Raw genomic sequence first — 6,880 nt, 5'->3', positions numbered from 1 at the left:
GTTTAGGATACCTTGTGTTCTTGTAACTCCAGCCAACTTTCAAAAGGAGCCCAATGCTTTCAGTGGTGCAAAGGACGTTGCCATTACACCTCCTACTACTTGCCTTGCAGTGTTTATTTTAGATAGATATATTGAGCGTAATTGCTGAGGTCTCATCCTCCTTCGTAATCGTCCCCCTGGTCGCTTTGTCAAGTGATGCCCTAACACGATAAAGCTACAGGAGGATGTCATCTGACATGAGGGACAATCAATTGCCTAGCATACAATGGAATATATTTATCATGGTATTGAAATGGGTAGCAGGCCAGACAGGATGCCCAACTGAAGATTAACATTCTGAGATGAAAGAAACTAGGGCATTATTTGAGGCTCCTACATTTGTTTGAAGGTGTGATCGATCCCAATATTCTTGAGTTCTCTATAGGTTAGCTGATAGGGATGTGCAAAAACGAAGATGTTAGAATCTGTTATTCATAGTTTTTATTATTCCCACTAACCGTAGCATAAACCTTCCTACCTCAACTTATCAGATAACTTATTTGCTAGTGGTGTACCATAACCTAAAAGATTTTCAGTGAGAAGGGTATGCTGTCACTCGACTGGCCATGAGATCTTTTTATCTACGTCCTAATATAGGTGCTAGAGTTGTCTCGAGAGGGGTAGCAAATAAGACCTAGGATTGAGAGTATGCTAGGTGGAAAATAAAATTGAGTTTAGAATTCTTAATGATCTCTGGATTTTCACAATATTACAGACTCCATAGTATTAATTATCAATGCTTTATAAAGATCTGTTTTTTGTTGTTACATTACTTTGGAAATATTCAAGTTCTAAAAATTGACTAACAGTGGACTTTTCCATCTGCAGAATATATAGAATGACCAGCAGAGGCAGTGTGCAGAAGCAAGTTTCCATGTGTTGCTGAGACCAAAAAAAAACCCAAAAGAACCTCGTTCCTCAGCCTTTCATCTGCAGAATATATTGAGTGACCAGCAGAGGCAGTGTGCAGAAGAGAATTTCCCTGCATTGTTGAGACCCAAAAAAAAAAAAGAACCTCGTTCCTCAGCCTTTCATCTGCAGAATATATTGAGGCAGTTTGCAGAAGAGAATTTCCCTGCGTTGCTGAGACCCAAAAAAAAAAACCTCGTTCCTCAGCCTTTCATCTGCAGAATATATTGAGTGACCAGCAGAGGCAGTGTGCAGAAGAAAATTTCCGTGCATTACTGAGACCAAAAAAAAAAAAAAAACTTGTTCATCAGCCTTTCATCTGCAGAATATATTGAATGACCAGCAGGCAGTGTTGCAGAAGAGAATGACTCTGCGTTCCTGAGACCAAAAAAAAAAAAACCTCGTTCCTCAGCCTTTCATCTGCAGAATATATTGAGTGACCAGCAGAGGCAGTGTGCAGAAGAGAATTTTCCTTCGTTGCTGAGATTAAAAACAAAACAAAAAAAACCTTGTTACTCAGCCTTTCATCTGCACACTATATTGTGACCAGCAGAGGCAGTGGGCAGAAGAGAATTTCCCTGCGTTGCTGAGACCAGAAAACCTCGTTCCTCAGCCTTTCATCTGCAGAATATATTGAGTGACCAGCAGAGGCAGTTTGCAGACGAGAATTTCCCTGCATTGCTGAGACCAAAAAAAAAAAAAGAACCTCGTTCCTCAGCCTTTCATCTGCAGAATATATTGAGGCAGTTTGCAGAAGAGAATTTCCCTGCGTTGCTGAGACACAAAAAAAAAACCTCGTTCCTCAGCCTTTCATCTGCAGAATATATTGAGTGACCAGCAGAGGCAGTGTGCAGAAGAGGATTTCCGTGCATTACTGAGACCAAAAAAAAAAAAAAACTTGTTCATCAGCCTTTCATCTGCAGAATATATTGAATGACCAGCAGGCAGTGTTGCAGAAGAGAATGACTGCGTTCCTGAGACGAAATAAAAAAAAAACTCCATCAGCATTCTTTACTCCGTTTTCAATTTATATGGTAAGTCAAACTATGATTTACTCAGTTTGCTTGTCATTAAAATACGTTCATCCCATCTGACGGTTTTCAGTACCTTTTAGTAGGGTCTTCAGTATAAATTGAATTTGTGTAGACTGTAGCAATGTGTATGATGCTATGAGTGTCATGATAGTTTATCAAACACTTTGAATGTCTGCAAGGCGGAGAAAACTTTCTTTTGAGACTTGTGCTAGCAGTATTTCCTCAGGGGAAATTACTTTCTTTGAGGCTGGAATGAGTTTTCTTAAGTTAGAGCGATTGACTTAGTTTCACATGTAGGGAAGCTCATTTAACGTGGTTCCCTGCACTTTGCAGGTTACTCTGGTACAAGAGATGTATTTCTGTTTAGGATACCTTGTGTTCTTGTAACTCCAGCCAACTTTCAAAAGGAGCCCAATGCTTTCAGTGGTGCAAAGGACGTTGCCATTACACCTCCTACTACTTGCCTTGCAGTGTTTATTTTAGATAGATATATTGAGCGTAATTGCTGAGGTCTCATCCTCCTTCGTAATCGTCCCCCTGGTCGCTTTGTCAAGTGATGCCCTAACACGATAAAGCTACAGGAGGATGTCATCTGACATGAGGGACAATCAATTGCCTAGCATACAATGGAATATATTTATCATGGTATTGAAATGGGTAGCAGGCCAGACAGGATGCCCAACTGAAGATTAACATTCTGAGATGAAAGAAACTAGGGCATTATTTGAGGCTCCTACATTTGTTTGAAGGTGTGATCGATCCCAATATTCTTGAGTTCTCTATAGGTTAGCTGATAGGGATGTGCAAAAACGAAGATGTTAGAATCTGTTATTCATAGTTTTTATTATTCCCACTAACCGTAGCATAAACCTTCCTACCTCAACTTATCAGATAACTTATTTGCTAGTGGTGTACCATAACCTAAAAGATTTTCAGTGAGAAGGGTATGCTGTCACTCGACTGGCCATGAGATCTTTTTATCTACGTCCTAATATAGGTGCTAGAGTTGTCTCGAGAGGGGTAGCAAATAAGACCTAGGATTGAGAGTATGCTAGGTGGAAAATAAAATTGAGTTTAGAATTCTTAATGATCTGTGGATTTTCACAATATTACAGACTCCATAGTATTAATTATCAATGCTTTATAAAGATCTGTTTTTTGTTGTTACATTACTTTGGAAATATTCAAGTTCTAAAAATTGACTAACAGTGGACTTTTCCATCTGCAGAATATATAGAATGACCAGCAGAGGCAGTGTGCAGAAGCAAGTTTCCATGTGTTGCTGAGACCAAAATAAAAAACAAAAGAACCTCGTTCCTCAGCCTTTCATCTGCAGAATATATTGAGTGACCAGCAGAGGCAGTGTGCAGAAGAGAATTTCCCTGCATTGTTGAGACCAAAAAAAAAAAAAAGAACCTAGTTCCTCAGCCTTTCATCTGCAGAATATATTGAGGCAGTTTGCAGAAGAGAATTTCCCTGCGTTGCTGAGACCCAAAAAAAAAAACCTCGTTCCTCAGCCTTTCATCTGCAGAACATATTGAGTGACCAGCAGAGGCAGTGTGCAGAAGAGAATTTCCGTGCATTACTGAGACCAAAAAAAAAAAAAAAACTTGTTCATCAGCCTTTCATCTGCAGAATATATTGAATGACCAGCAGGCAGTGTTGCAGAGGAGAATGACTCTGCGTTCCTGAGACCAAAAAAAAAAAACACCTCGTTCCTCAGCCTTTCATCTGCAGAATATATTGAGTGACCAGCAGAGGCAGTGTGCAGAAGAGAATTTCCGTGCATTACTGAGACCAAAAAAAAAAAAAAAACTTGTTCATCAGCTTTTCATCTGCAGAATATATTGAATGACCAGCAGGCAGTGTTGCAGAAGAGAATGACTCTGCGTTCCTGAGACGAAATAAAAAAAAACTCCATCAGAGGCAGTGTGCAGAAGAGAATTTCCGTGCATTACTGAGACAAAAAAAAAAAAAAAACTTGTTCATCAGCCTTTCATCTGCAGAATATATTGAGGCAGTGTTGCAGAAGAGAATGACTGCGTTCCTGAGACGAAATAAAAAAAAACTCCATCAGCATTCTTTACTCCGTTTTCAATTTATATGGTAAGTCAAACTATGATTTACTCAGTTTGCTTGTCATTAAAATAAGTTCATCCCATCGGACGGTTTTCAGTACCTTTTAGTAGGGTCTTCAGTATAAATTGAATTTGTGTAGACTGTAGCAATGTGTATGATGCTATGAGTGTCATGATAGTTTATCAAACACTTTGAATGTCTGCAAGGCTGAGAAAACTTTCTTTTGAGACTTGTGCTAGCAGTATTTCCTCAGGAGAAATTACTTTCTTTGAGGCTGGAATGAGTTTTCTTAAGTTAGAGCGAGTGACTTAGTTTCACATGTAGGGAAGCTCATTTAACGTGGTTCCCTGCACTTTGCAGGTTACTCTGGTACAAGAGATGTATTTCTGTTTAGGATACCTTGTGTTCTTGTAACTCCAGCCAACTTTCAAAAGGAGCCCAATGCTTTCAGTGGTGCAAAGGACGTTGCCATTACACCTCCTACTACTTGCCTTGCAGTGTTTATTTTAGATAGATATATTGAGCGTAATTGCTGAGGTCTCATCCTCCTTCGTAATCGTCCCCCTGGTCGCTTTGTCAAGTGATGCCCTAACACGATAAAGCTACAGGAGGATGTCATCTGACATGAGGGACAATCAATTGCCTAGCATACAATGGAATATATTTATCATGGTATTGAAATGGGTAGCAGGCCAGACAGGATGCCCAACTGAAGATTAACATTCTGAGATGAAAGAAACTAGGGCATTATTTGAGGCTCCTACATTTGTTTGAAGGTGTGATCGATCCCAATATTCTTGAGTTCTCTATAGGTTAGCTGATAGGGATGTGCAAAAACGAAGATGTTAGAATCTGTTATTCATAGTTTTTATTATTCCCACTAACCGTAGCATAAACCTTCCTACCTCAACTTATCAGATAACTTATTTGCTAGTGGTGTACCATAACCTAAAAGATTTTCAGTGAGAAGGGTATGCTGTCACTCGACTGGCCATGAGATCTTTTTATCTACGTCCTAATATAGGTGCTAGAGTTGTCTCGAGAGGGGTAGCAAATAAGACCTAGGATTGAGAGTATGCTAGGTGGAAAATAAAATTGAGTTTAGAATTCTTAATGATCTGTGGATTTTCACAATATTACAGACTCCATAGTATTAATTATCAATGCTTTATAAAGATCTGTTTTTTGTTGTTACATTACTTTGGAAATATTCAAGTTCTAAAAATTGACTAACAGTGGACTTTTCCATCTGCAGAATATATAGAATGACCAGCAGAGGCAGTGTGCAGAAGCAAGTTTCCATGTGTTGCTGAGACCAAAAAAAAACCCAAAAGAACCTCGTTCCTCAGCCTTTCATCTGCAGAATATATTGAGTGACCAGCAGAGGCAGTGTGCAGAAGAGAATTTCCCTGCATTGTTGAGACCCAAAAAAAAAAAAGAACCTCGTTCCTCAGCCTTTCATCTGCAGAATATATTGAGGCAGTTTGCAGAAGAGAATTTCCCTGCGTTGCTGAGACCCAAAAAAAAAAACCTCGTTCCTCAGCCTTTCATCTGCAGAATATATTGAGTGACCAGCAGAGGCAGTGTGCAGAAGAAAATTTCCGTGCATTACTGAGACCAAAAAAAAAAAAAAAACTTGTTCATCAGCCTTTCATCTGCAGAATATATTGAATGACCAGCAGGCAGTGTTGCAGAAGAGAATGACTCTGCGTTCCTGAGACCAAAAAAAAAAAAACCTCGTTCCTCAGCCTTTCATCTGCAGAATATATTGAGTGACCAGCAGAGGCAGTGTGCAGAAGAGAATTTTCCTTCGTTGCTGAGATTAAAAACAAAACAAAAAAAACCTTGTTACTCAGCCTTTCATCTGCACACTATATTGTGACCAGCAGAGGCAGTGGGCAGAAGAGAATTTCCCTGCGTTGCTGAGACCAAAAAACCTCGTTCCTCAGCCTTTCATCTGCAGAATATATTGAGTGACCAGCAGAGGCAGTTTGCAGACGAGAATTTCCCTGCATTGCTGAGACCAAAAAAAAAAAAAGAACCTCGTTCCTCAGCCTTTCATCTGCAGAATATATTGAGGCAGTTTGCAGAAGAGAATTTCCCTGCGTTGCTGAGACACAAAAAAAAAACCTCGTTCCTCAGCCTTTCATCTGCAGAATATATTGAGTGACCAGCAGAGGCAGTGTGCAGAAGAGGATTTCCGTGCATTACTGAGACCAAAAAAAAAAAAAAACTTGTTCATCAGCCTTTCATCTGCAGAATATATTGAATGACCAGCAGGCAGTGTTGCAGAAGAGAATGACTGCGTTCCTGAGACGAAATAAAAAAAAACTCCATCAGCATTCTTTACTCCGTTTTCAATTTATATGGTAAGTCAAACTATGATTTACTCAGTTTGCTTGTCATTAAAATACGTTCATCCCATCTGACGGTTTTCAGTACCTTTTAGTAGGGTCTTCAGTATAAATTGAATTTGTGTAGACTGTAGCAATGTGTATGATGCTATGAGTGTCATGATAGTTTATCAAACACTTTGAATGTCTGCAAGGCTGAGAAAACTTTCTTTTGAGACTTGTGCTAGCAGTATTTCCTCAGGGGAAATTACTTTCTTTGAGGCTGGAATGAGTTTTCTTAAGTTAGAGCGATTGACTTAGTTTCACATGTAGGGAAGCTCATTTAACGTGGTTCCCTGCACTTTGCAGGTTACTCTGGTACAAGAGATGTATTTCTGTTTAGGATACCTTGTGTTCTTGTACTCCAGCCAACTTTCAAAAGGAGCCCAATGCTTTCAGTGGTGCAAAGGACGTTGCCATTACACC

At 39.5% G+C, this 6,880-nt stretch overlaps 1 long non-coding RNA gene across 1 annotated transcript; it reads left to right on the top strand.

Annotated features, from left to right (window-relative positions):
- The first annotated feature begins 1,502 nt into the window (after positions 1-1,502).
- LOC146796301 (uncharacterized) lies at positions 1,503-6,279 on the top strand. Its single transcript, XR_014969918.1, has 3 exons — positions 1,503-1,982; positions 3,211-4,088; positions 5,317-6,279. It is a non-coding gene; the product is annotated as an uncharacterized LOC146796301 (long non-coding RNA).
- Positions 6,280-6,880: the final 601 nt, after the last annotated feature.

Source organism: Triturus cristatus, chromosome 10 (genome assembly GCF_964204655.1).
Source record: "Triturus cristatus chromosome 10, aTriCri1.1, whole genome shotgun sequence".
Lineage (NCBI taxonomy): Eukaryota > Metazoa > Chordata > Amphibia > Caudata > Salamandridae > Triturus > Triturus cristatus.
The sequence above is the reverse complement of the archived record's forward strand: the minus strand, read 5'-3'. Positions and strand labels throughout refer to the sequence as shown.